The sequence below is a fragment of the Callithrix jacchus genome, chromosome 5 (assembly GCF_049354715.1).
Source record: "Callithrix jacchus isolate 240 chromosome 5, calJac240_pri, whole genome shotgun sequence".
Classification (NCBI taxonomy): Eukaryota; Metazoa; Chordata; class Mammalia; order Primates; family Cebidae; genus Callithrix; species Callithrix jacchus.
Window position 1 is genome coordinate 77,491,375 of NC_133506.1, and position 23,960 is coordinate 77,515,334.

Here is a 23,960-nt window from a genome sequence, read left to right on the forward strand (position 1 = left end):
GTGTCACAGTTGTTTTGGGTGGGAGTGATTTTAGCTTTGGATTTTCCCTAGCAGACCAGAGGAGTGTGCTTCCTGTGGGTTTTTGACCTCTTGGTTTCACCTCCATGATGTCCTACTTTTTATAAAAGTGGCCCTACTGCCCCACTATTTCATGGTGCCAACTTTCAGGAGAACTTCCCTAGTTGACAATGCACCTCAGTTACCTTTCTAAAGTAAAAATCCAGGCTGAGCACGGTGGCTTATGGCTATAATCATAGCCTTGGTAGGTCCAGGTGGGTGGATCCCTTGAGGTCAGAAGTTGGAGACCAGCCTGGCCAAAGTGGTGAAACCCTCCATCTCTACTAAAAATACAAAAATTAGCTGGGTGTGGCAGCATACACCTGTCATCCCAGCTACTTGGGAGGCTAAGGCAAGAGAATTGCTTCAACCCTGGAGGCAAAAGTTGCAGTGAGCCAAGATTGTGCCATTGCACTCCAGCCTGAGTGACAGAGTGAGAATCTGTCTCAAATAAATAAATAAATAAATAAAATAGAGTGAGAGTCCAAGGTACTGTCTTCCTGAATATTCTGTGCTCTGCCTACTACATCCCAAAACCTCAGGGACGAGAGTCCTCTTGCAGCATCTTCCCTCACCCTTGTTCAATTTTAACTGTGTCTGTGTGCATTAGGCATCTTTCATCAATTGTGGTTTAAAGTTACATGTATGTCTTAGTTTCACCAAATATAGAATTTTCTTTTCTATTTCTCCTTCTCTTTGTTTTCAGGTAGCTTCAAAGAGAAAAGAGGAGCAGAGACTATCTTTTCTGATTACAGAAAAATATATACTTATGAAGAATTTAAACTCCTCAAAAATACAGAGAGAGGAAAGTTAAAACACACAATAAAGCTATTTATACAAGAATATACCCTATTGCTAGAGGAGATAAGCCTTATTGCCTGAATATTATGCAAAGGAGACTCCTAAGAAACATGCCTTAAAAAAGTGAACTTATCCTCAAGATCTGCCTCTGCGTTCTCTCACTGTTTCAAGACAAATATTAGGGGTGAAGATTCATGATGGCTCAATCAAGGAAGTGTTATCCCTGCTATGAGAAGAAAGCGATTATCTTCCAAAAGAACTTCAAGGCATGGCTAATGAAAGATTTGCAAGAATATAGCTGGGCTCTGGAAGGTGTTGGATCAAAGAAGCTGAAATACAAGGCTGAGTAGTGTAAAGCTTATTTATCCAGGCATACCCTCCAATGACTATAGATTTAACATCCTGGCAAGGATACCAAAAGCTGGGCAAAAGATGTTGGAATGACTTCTTCCGGAAGGTTGGAAACAGCAATGTTTCACAGAAAATAAAACAGAGATGGTGGAATTGCCCTGGCAGTTTTGAGGAAAGTGCCAATAGGCTCAGATGTAGGTATGTTAAAGTACATTTTTACATAAGACAGGACAACTTACCAGTTGGCTATGTTCCCTAGAAGGGCTCTGATATCGTTTGGGTGTTTGTTTCCTCCAAATCTCATGTTGAAATGTGATTCCCAATGTTGGAGGTGGGGCCTGGTAGAAGGTGGGTCACAGGGGTGAATCCTTCATGAGTGTCTTGGTGCTGTCCTCACGGCTATGAGTGAGTTCTCTTTCTACTAGTTCACATGAGAGCTGGTTGTTTTAAGAGCCTGGCATCTCATCCTCTCTTGCTCCTTCTCTTGCCATGTGACATGCCTGCTCCCCCTTTGCCTTCTGTCATGAGTGAAAGTGTCCTGAGGCCTCCCCAGAAGTTGAGCAGATGCTGGTGCCATGCTTGTTCACCCTGCAGAAATGTGAGCCAAATAAACCCCTGTTCTTTTTTTTTGAGACGGAGTTTCGCTCTTGTTACCCAGGCTGGAGTGCAATGGCGCGATCTCGGCTCACCGCAACCTCCGCCTCCTGGGTTCAGGCAATTCTCCTGCCTCAGCCTCCCTAGTAGCTGGGATTACAGGCACGTGCCACCATGCCCAGCTAATTTTTTGTATTTTTAGTAGAGACGGGGTTTCACCACATTGACCAGGATGGTCTCAATCTCTCGACCTCGTGATCCACCCGTCTCGGCCTCCCAAAGTGCTGGGATTACAGGCTTGAGCCACCGCGCCCGGCCACCCCTGTTCTTTATGAATTCCCCAGCCTCAGGTATTCCTTTATACCAACACAAAATGGACTAATACAGGCCCGAAAGAGTGTACTTCACTAAAGAAATAATAGATGTGCTAGTGAAGGGAACTCTGGCCCTGTCGAGTTCAGTGGCACCTTCCTCTGTAGTCCAGGGTTAAAGGCTAGAGGTGCTGCTGTGGAAGTAAGATCCCTAGTATCAATGGAAATGATAGAATTCCATCCAGAATAGGTGCAAGGTGGTGGCTCTTAATCGTCAGGGGCAAGATAGGTTTAATCATCCACTATCCATTTATTATTTAACAAGACTGGGATTGCAAGTGGGAGGTTTAGAACAACAGGGCTCTGTGGCAAAGACTACTAGACCATGGTTATTGCTAGGGGCAGCTAGTTGAGGAGACAACAACGGTAAATTACTTGGCTTATAAAACCAAAATAGACCAAGAGCAGATTATCAGAATGCTGGTGTTGGCTGCCCAGTGGAATATAATAACCACACATCTGGTTTCCAAAACTGAGACAGTTCTCAGATCCAGAATCCTGTGATCAATAGAGATGCTAGATCCTTTTGCAGAAAATCTTATAATGCCTCAACATAAATTTATAGTACTACTTTCCCCAGTCCTTCTCCAAAGGAATCAATACTGCAGAAAATAAAATACCTGTACAGTGTACATTAGACTATGCACTACAGATATGAAAGTAGCCAAATAGTTCAAGTGCTGTTAGATCCAGAGTTTGAGATGATGCTAATACCAGAGAAACCAAAATACCATCATGGCGCCCTCATTAGGGTGGGTGTGTGAAAGCCAGGTGATAGATGGAATCTTGGCCCAAGTTCATATTATAAATGTCCAAGTCTGCCAACCCACACTGTGATAATTTCATGGTCTCTGAGTGCTTAATTAATTTGGATGTATCTAACAGCTGGAAGACCCTTCACACTGGTTCCTGACCTGCATAGTGAGAGCCATTGCAGTACAAAAGGCCAAGGGGAAGCCCCTGAAACTGCTCATTATCCCAATCTGGATAGTAAATTAGAAGCAATAACTCATCCTAGCTGAAATGGCAGAAACTAGGGACACTGTCAGAGACTTAAAGTTTGCAGAGGGGGTGGTTTCTCTATCTCATTTCATTCATTGGCATGGCACTTGCAAAAACCAAATGGATCATAGAGGATGGTGGTTGTCATAGATAATTTCCTGTTTCTTATAATAAAATACATAAAACTTGGTAATTTATAGAGAAAAGAAATTTATCTCTTACAGTTATAGAAGCCGAGAAGTCCAAGGTCAAGTGTCCACATCAGGTGGGAACTTTCTTGAGCATGGGGGCTCTCTGGCATTCCAAGATGGCACAGAGTTTCACATGGCAAGGGGGCTGAACATGCTAATAGGCTACCTCACACATCTCCTTCTTTTCCTATAAGCCCACCAGTTTTCCTCCATTGATAACCCATTAATCCACAAATAGATTCATTTATTAATGAGAGCTGAGTCCTGATGATCCAATCACCACTTGGAGGCTCTTCCTCTCAACACTACCACATTGAAAATTGAAGTTCAACAGAGTTTTGGAGGGGAAAAATATTCTACCATAGCATTCTGCCTCTGGCCCCACAAAATTTACATCTTTCTCACATAAAAAATATATCTATCCCATCCACAAATAAGTTTAAGCTCCGAATCTTAACTCATTTCAACAGCAACTCAAAAGTCCAGAGTCCAAAATCTCATCTATGAGCCTATGAAATCAATACAAATGATCTGCTTGCAAGCAAGGGCACATATTTCCTTTCCAAAAGTGAGAAATAGGCAAGAATAAAGAGGTAAAAGGGTAATAGGCACCAAGCAACTTCATAACCTAAGACAGCAGGCATTGGGTCTTAAAAGTCCAGAATAGATTCTTTGACTTCACGTCTAGAACTCACTGTATGCTTAGTATGGAGTTGGGGACTAAGACCTTGGCAACTCTACCTCTGTGGCTTGGCTGGGCTCAGCTCTTCCTTCCAGGGGAGCATTGCACACTGGCCACTGTAGTCTGTAGGTCTTGGTGGTGGCCCTATTCTCACAGCTCCAGTAGGTGTTTCCCTAGTGGGAATGCTACAGCAATACCAACTTCATTCACATTTCTGCTCAGCATTGCTGTAGTGGGGGCTCTCTGCAGTGGCTCTGCCCCTGTAACAAATCTCCATCTGGGTCTCCATCAGTGATATCCTTTGAAATATGGGTGAAGGCTGTCAAGTGTCCACAACTCTTCCTTTCTGCAAGCCTGCAGAATTAGCACCACGTGGTTGCTGCCAAGCTTTACAACTCGTACCTCTGGAGCAGTGAGTTGAGCCATTTCTTGGATTGCTTGAGCCACAGCTGTGGTGGCTATGGAGCCCTGTGCTAGAATGCAGAAAGCAGAAATCTCAAAGGGACCTGGGTATCAGCCCATGAAGGTCATTCTGAGTCTGTTCCCTGAAACTACTCTGCCCTCTTGGGCCTCTGGGTCTGTGTTGGGCGGGCAGCCTCAGAGATCTCTGAAATGCCACTGGGGTCTTTCATTTTCTTGATGATCCCTTCTCTCTGTACCTAACTGCTTTAGCAAAAGGTTGCTGGGTCACACCTTCGATTTAATCTTGAACATGTTTTTTCACTTTTTACACAACCAGGTTGAGAGTTTTCCAAATCTTTCTTCTATGTTTCCTTTTTAATTATAAATTCTCTCTCTCCCTTGTTTTTGTTTGTTTGTTTGAGATGGAGTTTTGCTCTTGTTGCCCAGGCTGGAGTATAATGGCGCGATCACATATTTCTTTCTTTTCTTGTAAGGCCATCAGTTCACCTCCTTTGATAACCCATTAATCCATAAATAGATTAATTTATTAATGAGAACTAAGTCGTGATGATCCAATCACCTCTTGAAGGCTCTTCATCTTAATACTATCTCATTGAAAATTAAATTTCAACAGAATTTTGGAGGGGAAACACATTCTAACCTACCATAGGTTGGCTCACTGCAAACTCCACCTCCCAGGTTCTAGCAATTCTCCAGTCTCCCGAGTAGCTGGGACTACAGGCATGTGCCATCATACTTGGCTAATTATTATTATTATTATTATTATTGTATTTTTAGTAGAAACAGGGTTTCTCCATGTTGGTCAGGCTGGTCTTGAACTCCCAACATCAGGTGATCCACCCACCTCGGCCTCCCAAATTGTTGAGATTATAGATGTAAGTGACCATGCTTGGGCTATAAATTATACTGTCTTTTAAAATTATTCCTTTGTTCCTTAATCTCAGTGTAAGTGGCCAAAATTAACGGGGCAGTTTCTACCACAATTTACTTAAAAATTTCTTCTGTAATACCCTAGTTCATCACTATCATGTTCAGCCTTCCACAAAGCCCTTGGGTGTGAACAGCTCAGGCAACATTTTGTTGTTATGGTAGTTTATTTATAACAAAGATGGTCTTTCCAATACCACACACCTTAGTTTCATCAAAACCTTGTCAAAATAACCTTTACTGTTCATATTTCTGTCAGCATTCTGGTCCTAACCACTTAACCGGTCTCTCAGGAGTTGCAAACTTCCCCTGGAGTTTTTGTCCTCTAAGTCCTCACCCGAATCTAGGCTTTTTAAAGTTTTGTCTTCCAAATTCTTCCAGCCTTTGCCTATTACCCAGTTCCAAAGTTGTTTCCATATTTTCAAGCATTCTTTATCAGTAACACCCCATTCCAGGTACAAATTTTGTAACTTAGTCTGTTTTCTCTTGCTCATAAGACAATACCTGAAACTGGGTAATCTATTTTAAAATAAGCAATTTATTTGTTATAGTTACGGAGACTGAGAAGGTCAAGGGATTATATTTAGTAAAAACTTTCTTCCTCATGAGCACTGTCTACAGAGTCCAAATGCAATGTAGAGTCTCACATGCAAGGGGGCTTAGTGTGCTAACTGGTAGTTCAGATCTCTCTTCCTTTCTTTATAAAGCCATCAGTTACCCTCCCATGATAACCCACTAATCTATTAATCTATGAGTGGATTAGTTGGTTAATGAGGGCCAAGCGTTCATGATCCAGTCATCTCATAAGGGTCCCACCTCTCAGTATTGCCAGGCTGGGGATGAAATTTCAGCATGAGTCTTGGAGGAGACAAATATTTAAATTGTAGCAGTAGTAAACCACTGTGAATCTAACCAAACAGTAGATCCATCTGCAGCTGCTTTTTTAGTGTTCCTGCATCTTTGCTGGAACAGATCAATATAGTCTTATGCTCTTGTGTAAGTATTGATATGGTAGATGCCTTTTTTCAGTATCTAACAAAAAGGAGAATCAAAAGCAGTTTTCATTCACCATAAATGGGTGGCAATATACATCCGTAGTCTCATCACAGGGCTATGATAACACTCATTTCCTCTGGCACAATATAGTCCAAAGGGACTTTGTCTGGAAATTTCATAAAACATTAGAGTGGCCCACTATATTGATGATGTCATAATAATCAGAAATGATAAGCAGGTAGTAGATAGTACTTTGGATACCCTACTAAAATAAAAATGTATCCGTGGGTAGAATATAAATTTTGCAAAAACTATTGGTAATCATTACAGAGACTCAGTTATCCCAACCGTGCTACCCAATGTTTGTGTAATCCATGGACTGGAAGCATTGGCATCACTTTGGTGATCATTAGGAATGAAAATTCTCGGGCTTCCTTCCATTCCTACTGAATCAAAATCTCTAGAGGAGATGCTGAGGAATCTGAGTTTAGCAAGTCTGTCAGATGATTCCTTGGCCTGCTAAGTTTTGTGAAGCATGACTCTAGGATGGTGCTCAAATAGTCCTCTCTGAAGAAAATAGTTATTGTACCTATCACTCCCTACCACTGAGCAGCACAGCACTTGATGGAACGTTTTTTATGCTGGAGACAACATACACTATACTTAGGAGCACTGCACAGACTCATTCATCAGGTGACTCAGTAAGTTACCTGTTTTCACTGGGGCCAAGACCAAGAAAAGCTCAGACTGTGTTACATTCTGCCTTGCCACTTGGGAAACATCATAAAACAGATCTCATGATATTGAAAGTATCCATGATAGATAAGGTGGAATTACTGACAAGCTCTGATAGGAGACTTGCAGTGCAGAGCATGAGGGTTCTGGAGTAAGGTCATGATATCTACAGCAGAGAACTATTTACATTTCAAAAAAAAAAAAAAAAACAAACCATTCCTGGCCTGTCTGGGGACCAAGAAGAGACAGAGCACCTGCTTATGTGACATTAACTATTAAACTGTAGCTGTAGTTTCTCATTATAACCTGGGTATTGTCAGACCTATCCATCTTAAATTCATGGGTTGTATTAGTTTTTCTTACTGTGCCATAATGAATTAACACAAATTTCATGGGCTAAAACAACACCAATTTACTATCTTTCAGTTCAGCAGGTTAAAAGTCTGATGTGGGTTTCATTGGCCTAAAACCAAGAGTTAGGAAGGCTGCATTTCTTCTAGAGACCCTAAGAAAGTCTTTCTTTTTTTAAAAACCTTTTCCAGTTTCTAGAAACATTTCCATTCCTTATCTCATACACTGTCCTCTGTCTTCAAAGTCAACAGTGTTGCATTTCTGACCATTCTTCCTTTTTTTCATATATATATATTTGCTTTTATATTTTTAATTTATTTTTTTATTGCATTTTAGGTTTTGGGGTACATGTGCAGAACATGCAAGACAGTTGCATAGGTACACACATGGCAGTGTGTTTTGCTGCCTTCCTCCCCTTCACCCACATTTGGCATTTCTCCCCACGATATCCCTCCCCAGCTCCCCCCTCCTCCACTGTCCTTCCCCTATTCCCCCCAATAGACCGCAGTGTTTAGTACTCCCTCCCCTGTGTCCATGTGTTCTCATTTTTCATCACCCGCCTATGAGTGAGAATATGCAGTATTTCATTTTCTGTTCTTGTGTCAGTTTGCTGAGAATGATGTTCTCCAGATTCATCCATGTCCCTACAAACGACACAAACTCATCATTTCTGATTGCTGCATAATATTCCATGGTGTATATGTGCCACATTTTCCCAGTCCAGTCTATCATCGATGGGCATTTGGGTTGATTCCAGGTCTTTGCTATTGTAAACAGTGCTGCAATGAACATTCGTGTACATGTGTCCTTATAGTAGAACGATTTATAGTCCTTTGGATATATACCTAGCAATGGGATTGCTGGGTCAAATGGAATTTCTATTTCTAAGGCCTTGAGGAAACGCCACACTGTCTTCCACAATGGTTGAACTAATTTACACTCCCACCAAAAGTGTAAAAGTGTTCCTATTTCTCTACATCCTCTCCAGCATCTGTTGTCTCCAGATTTTTTAATGATCGCCATTCTAACTGGCGTGAGATGGTATCTCAATGTGGTTTTGATTTGCATCTCTCTAATGACCTGTGATGATGAGCATTTTTTCATATGTTTGTTGGCCTCATGTATGTCTTCTTTTGTAAAGTGTCTGTTCATATCCTTTGCCCATTTTTGAATGGGCTTGTTTGTTTTTTTTCCTGTAAATCTGTTTGAGTTTTTTGTAGATTCTGGATATCAGCCCTTTGTCAGATGGGTAAACTGCAAAAATTTTTTCCCATTCTGTTGGTTGCCGATCCACTCTAGTGACTGTTTCTTTTGCCGTGCAGAAGCTGTGGAGTTTGATTAGGTCCCATTTGTCTATTTTGGCTTTTGTTGCCAATGCTTTTGGTGTTTTGTTCATGAAGTCCTTGCCTACTCCTATGCCCTGAATGGTTTTGCCTAGATTTCCTTCTATGGTTTTTATGGTGCCAGGTCTTATGTTTAAGTCTTTTATCCATCTGGAGTTAATTTTAGTGTAAGGTCTCAGGAAGGGGTCCAGTTTCTGCTTTCTGCACGTGGCTAGCCAGTTTTCCCAACACCATTTATTAAACAGGGAATCCTTTCCCCATTGCTTGTTTTTGTCAGGTTTATCAAAGATTGTATGGTTGTAGATATGTTGTGTTGCCTCCGATGCCTCTGTTTTGTTCCATTGGTCTATATCTCTGTTTTGGTACCAGTACCATGCTGTTTTGATTACTGTAGCCTTGTAATATAGTTTGAAATCTGGTAGTGTGATGCCCCCCACTGTGTTCTTTTTGCTTAGAATTGACTTGGCTATACAGGCTCTCTTTTTGTTCCATATGAAGTTGATAGTGGTTTTTTCCAGTTCTGTGAAGAAAATCAATGGTAGCTTGATGGGGACAGCATTGATTCTGTAAATTACTTTGGGCAGTATAGCCATTTTCACAATATTGATTCTTCCTAACCATGAAAATGGAATATTTCTCTATCTGTTTGTGTCCTCTCTTATTTCCTTGAGCAGTGGTTTGTAGTTTTCCTTGAAGAGGTCCCTTACATTCCTTGTGAGTTGTATTCCTAGGTATTTTATTCTTTTTGTAGTGATTGTGAATGGCAGTTCGTTCTTGATTTGGCTCTCTTTCAGTCTGTTATTGGTGTATAGGAATGCTTGTGATTTTTGCACATTGATTTTATATCCTGAGACTTTGCTGAAGTTGCTTATCAGTTTCAGGAGTTTTTGGGTTGACGCAATGGGGTCTTCTAGGTATACAATCATGTCATCTGCAAATAGAGACAATTTGGCTTCCACCTTTCTTATTTGAATACCCTTTATTTTTTTTTCTTGCCTAATTGCTCTGGCTAGAACTTCCAGTACTGTATTGAATAGGAGTGGTGAGAGAGGGCATCCTTGTCTAGTGCCGGATTTCAAAGGGAATGCTTCCAGTTTTTGCCCATTCAGTATGATATTGGCTGTTGGTTCATCGTAAATAGCTTTTATTACTTTGAGATACGTTCCATCGATACTGAGTTTATTGATGGTTTTTAGCATAAAGGGCTGTTGAATTTTGTCAAAGGCCTTCGCTGCGTCAATTGAGATAATCATGTGGTTTTTGTTTTTGGTTCTGTTTATGTGGTGAATTATGTTTATAGACTTGCGTATGTTGAACCAGCCTTGCACCCCCAGGATGAATCCTACTTGATCATGGTGGATAAGTTTTTTGATTTGCTGTTGCAATCGGCTTGCCAATATTTTATTGAAGATTTTTGCATCTATGTTCATTGTGGATATTGGCCTGAAGTTTTCTTTTCTTGTTGGGTCTCTGCCAGGTTTTGGTAACAGAATGATGTAGGTCTCATAAAATAATTTGGGAAGGATTCCCTCTTTTTGGATTATTTGGAATAGTTTCAGAAGGAATGGTACCAGCTCCTCTTTGTGTGTCTGGTAGAATTCGGCTGTGAACCCATCTGGACCTGGGCTTTTTTGTGTGGTAGGCTCTTAATTGCTGCCTCGACTTCAGACCTTGTTATTGGTCTATTGATAGTTTCAGCTTCCTCCTGGTTTAGGCTTGGGAGAACACAGGAGTCCAGGAATTTATCCATTTCTTCCAGGTTTACTAGTTTATGTGCATAGAGTTGTTTGTAATATTCTCTGATGATGGTTTAAATTTCTGTGGTATGTGTGGTGATTTCCCCTTTATCATTTATTATTGCATCTATTTGGTTGTTCTCTCTTTTCTTTTTTATCAGTCTGGCTAGTGGTCTATTTTATTGATCTTTTCAAAAAACCAGCTCTTGGATTTATTGATTTTTTGAAGGGTTTTTTGTGTCTCTATCTCCTTCAGTTCAGCTCTGATCTTAGTTATTTCTTGTCTTCTGCTGGGTTTGGAGTTTTTTTGATCTTGCTCCTGTAGCTCTTTCAATTTTGACGCTAGGGTGTCAATTTTGGATCTTCTCATATGGGCACTTATTGCTATATATTTTCCTCTAGAGACTGCTTTAAATGTGTCCCAGAGATTCTGGTATGTTGTGTCTTCGTTCTCATTGGTTTCAAAGAACCTCTTTATTTCTGCCTTCATTTCATTGTTTAGCCAGTCAACATTCAAGAGCCAGCTCATTCTTCCTTAATCACAGCTCCCTCTGACCTCCTCTTCTGTCTCCCTCTTCCACTTTTAGAAGATCACCTAGGGCCCACTCAGGTAACCCAGGATAATCTCGTCATGATCAGCTGATTAGCAACATTAACTCCATCTGCAATTTTTATTCCCCTTTCTCATGGATCCTAACATATCCACAGGTTCTGGAGATTAGGATGTACACGTGTTTGGGAACACATTATTCTGTTTATCACAAGTGAACATGAAAGTGATTTGTGATGGAAATGGAATATTTGGAATGGTTCTCAGGAAGGTCCAGGAGATATAAATCACATACACAGGTGGCCCAGATTCCCAAGGCACCCACTTCTTTTGTATTGATGTATGTCTTGGTTCATTTTGTTGCTATAACGGCATATCATAGACTGGGTGGTTTATAAACAATAGACATTTACTTCTCACAGGTCTGGTGGCTGGAAAGTCCAGGATCAAGGTGCCACCAGATCTAGTGTCTGGTGAAGGTCCACTTACTGCTTTATAGCCAGCACCTTCTTGCTGTTTCCTCTGATGGGAGAGGAAGCAAGAAGGCTCTCTGGGGCCTCTTTTATAACGACACTAATCCTATTTATGAGGGCTCTGCCGCTGTGACCTAACCACCTTCCAAAGACCCAACTTTCAAATACTATCGCACTGGGGATTAGGTTTCAACATATGAATTTAAGGGAAGGTGGCATAAATATTCAGTTTGTAGCAATATATTTCCATCAGTTCACAAGTACAGCTTCATGGTGAGGTCCCTATAACCAGCTGTCAGAAGAGGAAACAAACCCAGGCTTGATTCATCAAAGGATTGGCTCAACATGTCGGCATGGGCAGAAAAGAGAGTGCTGCCACAGTATAATCCAACAGAGGGGTGATGAGGAAAAGCCTCTCGGGTAGAGCTTAGGGCATTGAACCAAGCCATCAACTTTGTGTAGAAAGAGAAGTGGCTGAGCTGAGATATACAGATTCCTCAGTGGTAGAAAATGTCTTGGCTGATTGTCAGGGGCTCGCAGGGGTGGGAGGTGGGGCAAGACTTGAAGAATATATACAAGAAGTCAGGGGGAGGGAAGGGGCATATGGATAGTCACATGGGAGTGGACACAAAGCATCAGTCCTTGTGTCTCATGTCACTGACAACTAGAAAGCACCTGTCACCAACAAGGCACTGAAATGCCAAGTGAATAGGATGACATGTGGATTTCAGCGAGCCTAATCCTCAGTCACCCGGTGCTTACAAAATAAGTCCATCAGACATAAAGAAGGGTATTCATGGACTCCACAGCATGTGCTTCTGATCACCAAGGCTGAACTAGCTACTGCTACTCCTGAGTATCCTGGCCTGAGCCCAAAGCTGAGCCTGGGTTTTCAGACCAACTACTGGTAGACGTCAAGTTGATTACATCAGACCATTCTTTCCTGAAAAGGGCAACGATTCATTTTTATTAGGATTGCTACATATCCTGGATATGGATTTGCCTTTCTGTCCACGATGCCTCTGCAAACACCACTAACCACTGGCTCCTAGAGTGTCTGATTTTCCAACATGGTATTCTGAAAAACAAAACCTAGGGCCAAGGAACCCACCTTTAAGGAGTTGTTGACAATGGGCTCTACTGGTTTCATCATATACTGCTTCATCCACGAGTGACCAAAGTAATAGAATATTGCGATGACCTCTTAAAGTTAAGCTAAGGCACTAGTTTAAGAATAACACACAAAAAATGCTTCAGGAGGTAATATACACTTGGGTCCAGAAGTCCAGAGGTGAAAGAAGAACTGGAGTTTTCAACACTACTGCAGGAACCCAGCTAAAGAAATTGTGCTTCCTGTCCCCATGATTTTAGGCTCTTCCAGGCTATGGATACTGGTTACTAGTGTGGAGGACATAGTTACACTGGGAGACTGAGTTTTGCTCTTGTTGCCCAGGCTGGAGTGCAGTGGCATGATCTCAGCTCACCGCAACCTCCGCCTTTTATTTTCAAGTGATTCTCCTACCTCAGCCTACTGAGTAGCTGGGATTATAGGTGCCTGCCACCACACCCAGCTAATTTTTGTGTTTTTAGTAAAGACAGGGTTTCACCATCTTGTCCAGGCTGGTCTCAAACTCTTGACCTTATGATCTGCCCATCTCACCCTCCCAAAGTGTTGGGATTATAGGTGTGAGCCACCGCAACTGGCCCAGCTCTATAATCTTTAAAATTATGGCTGTGCCCGTATTTTTCAAGTATTAGATCTATTGCATAAGCACGTGCACCCTCTTCCACCTATTATCCCATCCAAAGAAACCACAGGGGACAATCTTAGCAAATGCGTTTCCACAGCGTGATAACTCCTCCACTTAATGCCAGTAATAGAAACCGGTTTCTTATTGTCATCTGGGTGGGGAGGGATCCAATTTCAGAAACCCACCCTAAGAGTCTACTTCATAGTATCACTCCTTTTTTCAACTGTCATTGGCTGAGTTGCCCCAGATCTTGAGATGAAAGTCATAGTTATTTGCAAGGAGGATGCCACTAGCATATGCTCAACCACTGAGTGCCCAGGTGCAATGGGTGAGCAATAGTATGCATATACTAAAATTTCCTTAACTATCCACCATCGGTCTTTCTTTCCCACTTTTTACTTTTGTAAGAAATTCTGCAAAAATTAACTGTATATGCATATCTTTGCACACTTTGTGCATATTCTTTACTGTGTTTTTAATTTAATTTTTCAAATTTAAATTATTTTTAATTTCGTATAATTGCTATACCAAAAAAACCCTAATAAATATGATTAAATGGATTTGGGCATATGGCTACACTTGTGATACCATCACCACAGTCATGATCACGAACATGTCAAAAAGTTTTCCAGCCAGGCATGGTTGCTCATGCCTGTAATCCCAGCACTTTGTGAGGCCAAAGCAGGTGGATCACGAGATCGGGAGATCAAGACCATCCTGGCCAACATGATGAAACCCCATCTTTACTAAAATACAAAAAATTAGCCAGGTGTGGTCGTGGGCACCTGTAGTCCCAGCTACTCAGGAGGGTGAAGCAGGAGAATTGCTTGAAGCTGGGAGGTGGAGATTGCAGTGAGCCGAGATTGCACCACTGCACTCCAGCCTGGATGACAGTGCAAAACTCTGTCTAAAAGAAAAAAAAAAGAATAAGAAGAAAAAAAGAAAAGTTTCTCAAAGTTTTCTTGTGCTCTTCTTTTTTATATATGCGTGTGTGTGTGCGTGTTCATGTGCATGTGTGTGTGCATGCGTGCGCATTAAGAACACTGAACTCTGAACGTGAAGTCTACCTTAATTCATTTTGAAGTGTACAATGTCATATTATTAATCACAGGCACTGTGCTTGTGCAGCAGATGTCTAGAACTTATTCATCTTGTATAACTGAAACTTTTTACCCATTGAACAGCTCCCCATTTTCCCCTCCTCCCAGTCCCTGGCAACCACCATTCTATTTTCTGCTCTTCTAAGTTTGACTATTTTAGATACCTTATATAAGTGGAATATTTTACAGAATAGACTCTTAAAAGTGGAAGGTTAGCTTGAAGGACTACACATAATTTTAGATCTGGCAGTATGGTCAAATCAACCTCCAAAATGATACATTTTTACACTCCTTGTGTATGAGGATTCTTGTATCATCACCAACGCTGGGCATAAGTTTGGCTCACGGGGTGGACGTTTGATTATAAGAGTCTGTGGTTCAGGAGAGAAGGCTGGGCTGGAGGCAGAGCTCTAATAGCTGTCAGAATATAGATGGCAATTAAAATCATAGGAGTACCTGATTTCACTCAGGAAAAAAATATGTCAATTGAGAAGTCAACCATGCAGAGAATGTAAGAAAGGAACTCCTAGGGACATTGACATGTAAGGTATGGATGCAGGAGGGAGAAAATGAAATGAGGAATGTCAGAGAGGAGGTCAAGGAGATGGCTGTGGCCAAGAAGCCAAGAAAAGAAGGTGTTTTAAGAAGGAAAATGCTATGAAGTGCTGGCGAGAGTGGAGTGCCCAGTGGATTTAAGGAGTGCAATGGCAGCCTTGGTGAAATCAGTGTTCATGGAGTGGTGGAGAAGGAGGGGATACTGCCGCGGAGTGAATGTAAAGGAAGTAAATGTGGTAAGGACCGAGAGCTTTCCACAACGTTTGTGAGCCAAGTGGAGGAGAAAGTCAGGGTGGTAGTGGGGGAGGATGTTGAGTCAATGTAGGGCTTTTTTAGGAGAAGTGGATGGAAAGGAGTTTCCAAAAATAGTATAAGCTGCATGTTATTCTTCAAATACAAAATAAGGGCATATATCATTTAATGTTTAAATTGCAATGACTCCTGCCCACCATCTCACTCCCGTTTCTGCACAGAGTATCAGGAAATCCAGCCCTTCTTCTAGAGTTCCCCTTCTGTCTTAGTCCTTTTGGACTATAGATGGGGTGGCTTATAAACAACAGATATGTATTTCTTATGGTTCTGGAGACTAGGAAGTCCAAGGTGAAGGTCATGGCAGATCTGGTTTGGTGAGGACCCACTTCCTAATTCATGGATCACATACTCTGTGTCCACACATGATGGAAAGGACAAGGGACATCTCTTCGCTTCTTTGATAAGGGCACTGATCCCATTCACCAAGACACCACGCTCATGACCTAATCATCTCCCTAAGACCCCACTTTCAAATACTATTACCTTGGGGGTTAGGATTTTCACATATGAATTTTGGGGGAATGCAAACATCCAGACCATAATACCTCCTTAGGCCTTCCTAAGGACAGCCAGGGTTTTTTCCATGGGTCGTTCTGTTTCCTCTACAGAAATTCTCATGCATCCATTTGTAACCAATGCTATCACTGAAACCATAAGTGTGGGATGCAAGTCTTTATTCACGCAAGCTGTCTGAATGGCAGTAGTGTCTGTTCTGCAGAGGGTTCCTCACCCCGCAGTGATTCCTCATATCAGGAAAATCCTTCTTTTCCCTGTGATCTTTCCTCTGACCACCATTCTACGCCGAAGTTAGGTTCACAAAACCAAACTCCCCCAGACCTGATATTTCCATACATTTATTCAAGAAACAAATGTTGAGTGCCTACTGTGTGCACTACTATTTCCCCGAGTTTGCCCACAGTGTGAAGGTTGCCAGGTCAAGAGAGGTTCTAGCATTAGGCAACCTGTACAGCAGGTCCTTGAATCACGTCATTCCATTTAACTTTGTTTAGTTACAATAAAAACAGTTGATTCCCAACCAGGGCCACTGCCTGTGTGGCATCTGACATTCCTCCCATGTCTTCTTGGGTTTTCTCTGGATAATTTGGCTTCTTCCCACATCCCAGAGATGAGCACACTGGGTGAATTGGTGTGTTCTTATTGCCCCAGTGTGAGGGTGTGTGTATGTGTGTGTCTTGGGATGGGATGGTGTCCCATCCGGTGTCAGTTCCCCACTTTGTACCCTGAGCTGCCTGGACAGGCTCTGGCCACCTGAGCCCCCTGAACTGGAAAAATTGGGTGAGTAATTACCTTATTTGTTTTTAGTCATCTTTCTTAAGTACACATGTAGCTCACATTTATTTCCATGTTTAATATTTTAAGTGTTTTGGTCTTTATCTAGAAGTTTGGTGATGTTTTATGAGCAGAATTATGCCATAGGAATGTTTGTTTGTATGAATCAGTCTATGGTAAATTGGTTTCATTATACATCATTTTACTTCAAGCCTGTTTCCAAGAACCTGTCAATGATGTTAAATTAGCACTTACTGTATCCAGGTATTCATGTTCTCGGAATCAGCCTGCATGTGCAGTCTGGGTCACCAGCCCTGGCTTTCAGCACACCTGATCATGCACTCAGGGGCCTTGTGCTATCTGTGGATGCTTTCATGCCAAGAAGGCAGAGTAGAGTATTCATTTCTAACCCAGACTGTCCATATTAGTCTGTTCTCATGCTGCTAATAAAGACATACCCAATATTGAGTAATTTATAAAGAAAATAGTTTTAATTGGCTGACACTTCCACATGGCTGGGGAGGCCCTGCAGTCATGGCAGAAGGCAAAGGAGGAGCAAAGTCACATCTTACATGATGGCAGGCAAGACAGCGTGTGCAGGCAAACTCCATTTATAAAACCACCAGATCTTGTGAGACTTATTCACTACCATGAGAACAGTACTATTACAATTTAAGGTGAGATTTGGGTGGGGACACAGCCAAACCATATCACTGTCTGACATGTTTCAACAACTTTCAACCTCCGTAGGAAGGCTTTGGGGTTGATGCTTCATTGCTTCTCTCCCAGAAAAGACCTTTTGCTTCAAGAGCAAAATGTGACCAACCTAAAGACCTCAGGTCCCAATTCAGTCAAGGTGCATGTGTACACTGATCCCTCATAATACCCTGTGTAGCATAGGTGGTTAGAAGTTTGGTTTTTGTGCAACTAAACCTCCTTTTGATGGTTTCAGAAAAGCAAGGGCATCATCTGAGTAAGTTGTCTTTCCTGCACCTGTTTGGAAGATCCATTCCCACACTATGCCTGGTTCTTGTGATGGATCCAGCATGTTCATCAGGGAAGGTGAGTGTTGAGTTCCTTTTAAATGGCAGGATGTACAGGGTCCTGCCTGAGCAGCACTCATGTGTCTGCTTCCCTCAACTGATGGTTGTCCTGAAGGTCCCTCTTGCTCCCTACCTCTGGAGTCCCCTTCACCTCCCTCTTTCCTCCACCTGGAAGCCCCTCCTCTTCCCTCCCTCCTGACATCCCTCCGCCTCCCTCCTGGATGTTTTGTCTGCAAGGCAAGGAAGCATCTGACCCTAACGCTGTCAGGGGGCTCTTCTTGTAGCTGACTCTCCACTTCCTGATTTTCTAGCATCTCCTACCCTATCCAAACAGTGTTTACCTTCCTCATAACCGGAGTCAGATGGTTGGCCTGATTTTAAACTTTAAGGAAACGATTTTCTTCTTCATTCTTACAGCAAATAAGAGGTATGTGGTATGTGTTTTCCTAAATCATTACCAATTTCCCCCAAAGAAGTTACAGTTTGAAATTGGGTGATGTCTCCTTTAATCATAGGAGTCCTTTGAAGTGTCAAAGGAGTAAAGCTGTAGTGGCACAGTCACTAAATAGCCTATCCTGATCCCCTCCACCACCACCTTTCCTCCTCCAAGTAGCCTTCCTCAGTGCCTTCCTCTTCTGTGCTTTCAGGATCCCTTGTGCATACCTGTATGAGTAGATTCATCAGACGGTATAAGTATTTATGAAGTTTTCTGTCCTTACTAACTTTTCAATTTTTTGAGAATAGAAGCTTTCCTATACAAATACTTTATAGCCTTGGGGCATTTGTCTGCATAGATAAATGGATATGATGAATGAATGGATAGATGCAGTAGGAATTTTGTAAAGAAATGAAAAGCCTCAATGCCTTGTGAGCACTTCCACCTCCCCATGTCCACTGACTATCTCAGATGTGGAGTTAAGCCAGGGTAATACACATGGCATCATATTTTTAAACATCATCTTTATCACATATATATTTCTCTGTAATTCCAAATTGTACAAAGGATGTACAATGAATAGTATGCCTCTCTTCCATCCCTGTCTCCAAATTCTCTAATTTCCCTCCTGAGGTGGAACCACCATTGACTTCTTTGTATGAATTGTCTCTGAGCTGATCTACGCATGTAGCAGCATGTGTTAATTCCATAACCCTCTGCTCCTCTGTAGGATCCTGTCTCAGATCCCTGTGAGTCTTAGCATGGCTTTTGGCTAACTGAAGCATCCTGAGAGTGAGGAGGAATGGGGCAGTGCATGTGAGGAAGCTGAGGGTCTGGAGTAGCACTGTGCCAGAAAATAGAAGGCAAAATCACCTGCATCCTAGATCAGGAGAAAACAACATCTGCATACACTGCTCTGTAACATGGAGCTTGATATGGATATTCTAAACTTCCCACCTCCACTCCACCTGAAGTATACACTCCCCTTATATTAACAACCTTTGCTTTTCCTGGTGGTGACTACAACCATACAGATCTAGCTTTGAGGTGAAGCAGTCAGACTCTGTGGCTCCTCCCTTTACAACAGAAACCCTGTGTTCCCCGGGGCAGTCCCAAAGAGACCCTCACCCACACCGATCTCCTCCACCAATTCTGTCACCAGACAGACGCCTTGATTTGTCTGAGCTCCAGTACAATTTGCAAAAAGCTGTGATTTTGTAGGAGTTGAGGCTGTGAAGCAGCCATTGTTTACTGGATTAGAGCCTTGGCATTCCTAATCACACCCAGCCTTGGGCTTCAGGAGCATGAAGAAACCCTATTTACTAGCATTCAGTGGGCCTCTGGGTGTTATTTCAGATGCAGAATAATTAGCAATATGCCCAAGAAGCAACAAAGCCTTGAATGGTATTTAGTGAAAATTATTCAGCCAAACCATTGCTTACTATTATAGGGGCTTATTAGTACCAAATTGTTTCGATAGGAAGTGGCATCAGCAATAAAAATAATGGCTGCAGCTTGCTGTGCAATCCCAGAGTCAGCAGAAAGGGGCTGGAATGTGTGCATGTCTCTTTCACATCCCCCAGGAATTCGGGGGACCCACTGGGATGTGTTGGCAGTGACAGGAACTGACTCAGGTGGCTCAGGATAGAGAGCAGGCAGGCTGCTTAGTGCCAAATCACTCACTCCTTATTCTTAGTGTTTATTTATGCATGGAGCAGAGGGTGTGGGGAGCAGGCTTCTCTGTGCACCTTTGCTTAACTCCCCTCTGGGGCCAGCTGTAGGACAACAAGGAGCATGCTGGTATCCTCTGCTTTATCTGTCCTTATATCTACACCTCTGAAAACTAGAACTCAAGAGCTGGAAAGAGCTTTAGAACAAAAGACTGCATTTTGCAGACCAAAATAATCTGTGCTCAGAGATGCTATTTAATTTACATAAGGTCACACAGCAGGGCTGAGACAAGAATATGAATGGACTAGGTATGTCCTTTTTGTATACCTTTCACACACCCTGGATTGCATTTGATAATCTCTTTTACTAAGATAGACAATGCATAGTCAAGTCTACAAGTCAGCACTTCAGGCTGAAAATGACACATGATTTGAATGCTTGTGATGGAATTTCAGTGAACACAGAACGAGTAACTTACAGTTTACACATTACTCAATGAACTTGGCTCAGATCCAATTATTTCCTTCTTCTCCAATCTGCGTTTAATCTCCCATGTTCGAGCTATTGAGTGAATTTTAATTTCCTTGCCTAATCCGAGATTTGTGCTTCTTTCAGGGTATGGGAATTACTGGCCAACCCAGGCCCCTCCCTTACCTTTGCAACTTACAAGACTCATCTTGGGAGTAATAAAAAAGTACTATAGTCTACAATTACATAAATAAGAAGATTTAATAAGCAGATCAAATGTAATATTGACAAGTGTGCATCTTAATATTTTTATTCAAAATAATCAATGCAAACATAAACAGGGAAGTTATGAGACTGAATAGTTTGGCCTTTTGGTAATAAGTGCTATGTGAGCCAATGTTTTAGTCTCCTTGGGATGCTATAACCAAGTATAGACTGGGTGGCTTAAGCAACAGCAGTGTACTTTTCAGAGTTTTGGAAGCTGAACATTTGAGATCAGAGTGCCAGCATGGTTGGGGTTCTGGTGAGGGCTCTCTTTCAAGTTTACAGATGGCTGCCTTCTTGCTGTGTCCTCACATGGTCTTTCCTTGGTTCATGCATGTAGCCATATCTTTGTCTTCCTCTTCTTATAAGGGCACTAATCCTATCATGAGATCAGGAAGGACTGCTACCTTCATGGCCTCATCTCCAAATACCATCACATTGGTGGTTAGGGCTTCAATACATGAATGCTGGAGAGATACAACCTTCAGTCCACAGCAATCAGCACTGACAAATAAATATAACATTTCAAAAGGCCAAATGTAAGTTTTTGTTAAATTTTTAAAATATGGTGTAGGAAATGATCTCATCGTTCTGGGCTCATCTACCTTCATAGTTCCTCTTGTGCTCATTCTCATTCCTGCCACCCTGTGAAGAAGGTTCCTTGCTTCTTTTTTTGCCTTCTGCCATGATTGTAAGTTTCCTGAGACCTTCCAAGCCATACTGAATTGTTAGTCAATTAAACCTCTTTCCTTTATAAATACCCAGTTTTGTGCAGTTCTTTACAGCAGTATGAAAATGAATTAATACACTCGCTGTTGTGTCTATCAGCTCCTACAGTGTTTTATCATGACTGTTAGCTTCCTTGCATTGGGTTACAATGTGCTCCTTAAGCTCAGTGAAGTTTGGTTTTTATCCATAGTCTGAATTCCACTTCCGTCATTTTGGCCATCTCAGCCTCAGCCCAGTTCTGAACCCTTGCTGGAGAGGTGATGTAGTCAGTTGGAAGAAATGGGGCACTCTGGCTTTTTGAGTTTCAGGATTCTTGTGCTGATTCTTTCTCATCTTTCTGGGTTCATCTACCTTCAGTGTTTGAGGTTTCTGACCTTTGGACTTTTTTTTCTTTTAACAGTCTGGCCAATTTTCTGTAGAGCTGCTATGGTTTGATGGGGATATCCTCCAGTCCTTAGTCACCTCAGATTTTCCAGTACCTGGAGGTATTTCCAGTGAAGTCTGCAAAACAGTAGAAATAGCAGCCTGTCACTCTGGGAGCTCCATCCAGGGAGGTACAGACCTATTGTCAGACTGGATGTAGTAGTCTGACTCCAGGGGTCTGGAGACCCCTGCTGAAATGTTTCACCAAGTCAGGAGGAATGGTATCGGTAACCAGCTTAAAGCAGTCTGGCCACATCTTTGTAGATCGGGTGCACTGTGCTGGGATACTGCCTCTAACCCCTGGACAGCTTGGGCTCTTCCAAGCCTGGAAGCTGGAATGGCTAAGTCACTCAAACAGCAAAGATGGCAGTCCACCTTTCCCTCTGGGAGATCTGACCCAGGAAGTTTTCAAGACTCTGTCAGCCAAAGAACACTGGTAGAGGTGTCTAGAGGCCCTGTTTGTGAGTTCCAACAAGTGAGGAGAAGCCATTTGGGGACCACGAAAGAAAGAAAGAGAGAAAGAAGAAAGAAAGAGAAAGAAAGAAAGAAAGAAAGAAAGAAAGAAAGAAAGAAAGAAAGAAAGAAAGAAAGAAAGGAAGGAAGGAAGGAAGGAGAAAGAAGGAAGGAAGGAAGAAAAGGAAGAAATAAACCTTATTTCAAAATCTAATAAAATTAACACAAGGAAAGGCCAAGCTTACCTTTGATGATTCATGGAGAAAATCTTCACCAAAATATTATCAAAAATAAATTAACAAAATATCAAATGAATGGCATACCATTACCAAGTGACTTTCAAATGACTTTTACCATCTATTAGGATCATATAGTATTTCTAACCAAATAGGTCCTTCCCCCCAACCTCTGCCAGTGAGTGTAAAGATGTTGTTATGGGCTGAATTTTGTCTCCAAAAAGGTGTTCTAATGCCTATAAATGTAATCTTATTTGGAAACGGAGTCTATGCAGATATCAAGATGGGGTCATTAGAATGGGCTCTGATCTAATATGACTGGTATCTTTATGAAAAGGGAAATCTGGGCACAGACATAGACATGCACACAGGGAGAGCATCACATAATGGTAAAGACAGAGATCAGGGTGATGCATCAACAAGCCAAGAACTGCCAAAGCCTGCCAGCAAACCACCAGAAGCTCAGCTACAGGCATGGAATAGATTCTCCCTCACTGCCCTCAGAAGGACAGTGCTAGCATCTTGGTCTTAGGTTTTTAGGCTTTAGAACTGTGAGGTAGCAATTTTTGTGGTGTAGGACATTCCGTTTATAGTATTTTATTATGACAATCCCAGGAAACTAATACAGGTGGTTAAGCTAGAAACACTACATGATCCTAATAGATGCTAAAAGCCATTTGAAAACACTGGATCTTACTTCTTAATAAAGCAAGAGAAACAAACCCTTATGAAAATTGTGTAACAAAATATATAGTACAAATTAAAAATTAGCACCTTGCTTGCTGGGGAAATACTAGAATTTAGGGACAAATTACAAAACTCCTAGTGCAAATACTGTTTAGTACTCTTCTATACTTCAGTACTCTTTAGTATTCTTCTGTACTTAGTACTTAGTAACCAATTGCATTGGTTAGTACTAAGAAGTACAGAAGAATACTAAAGAGAATTAAACCAGAGGAGGCAAAATTATCCTATTTGCAGTTGTGATTGTATACCACATAAAAGCAAAAGAGCCAATTGACAAATTATAATTACATAAAATTGGAAAAGTTCAGTATGCTAAATAGTTAGTTTACAACAAATAGAAGATTCTTCTCTAAAGAACTAGAATACAATGCCTGAGAATAATGAGGGCAGGTAGAGCAGATGGCAGTATATGGATGGAGTGGATGGGGCTGAATCATCCCAAATTTTGGCAATTGGACTCACACCAACATGCTCTCCCATTACATAATACTAGTCAGCCTTCCCATCCATGGCTTAGACTCAGTGGAAAATCAATCAAGATAAACCACAACATTAGATAAGTTAAAAAAAATCAACTCGATCCGTCATTTAACAAACAATGATAAGAACATTGACATTAAAGAGAAAGACTAAGATGAACAAATAGAACAATTGGTGCCAGAAACTAGAGAACTTAAAAATGAAAACAACTAAAAAAAAAATAAAGAAGAAGAAGAAGAAACTCTAATTGGTAACTGTATAGTAGTTTGGGGAGATATTATAATAATAAAACAGCAAGAAGATATTACATATTAAATGGTGATAATAAAAAAATAAGAAAGCTCTTTTAAAGTAAGCATGTAATGACTAAAATTAAAAATTTAATAAAGAGATGGAAGAAACTATTAAGGATATCTCAT

General features: G+C 41.5%; 1 long non-coding RNA gene across 1 annotated transcript in view; it reads right to left on the bottom strand.

The window, feature by feature from the left end:
- Window positions 1–20,446: 20,446 nt before the first annotated feature.
- LOC144582584 (uncharacterized) overlaps window positions 20,447–23,960 on the bottom strand; it is a 163,821-nt gene continuing 160,307 nt past the window's right edge. The window contains exon 2 of the long non-coding RNA XR_013535593.1: window positions 20,447–21,703. This is a non-coding gene — a long non-coding RNA (uncharacterized LOC144582584). The remainder of the gene's footprint in view (window positions 21,704–23,960) is intronic.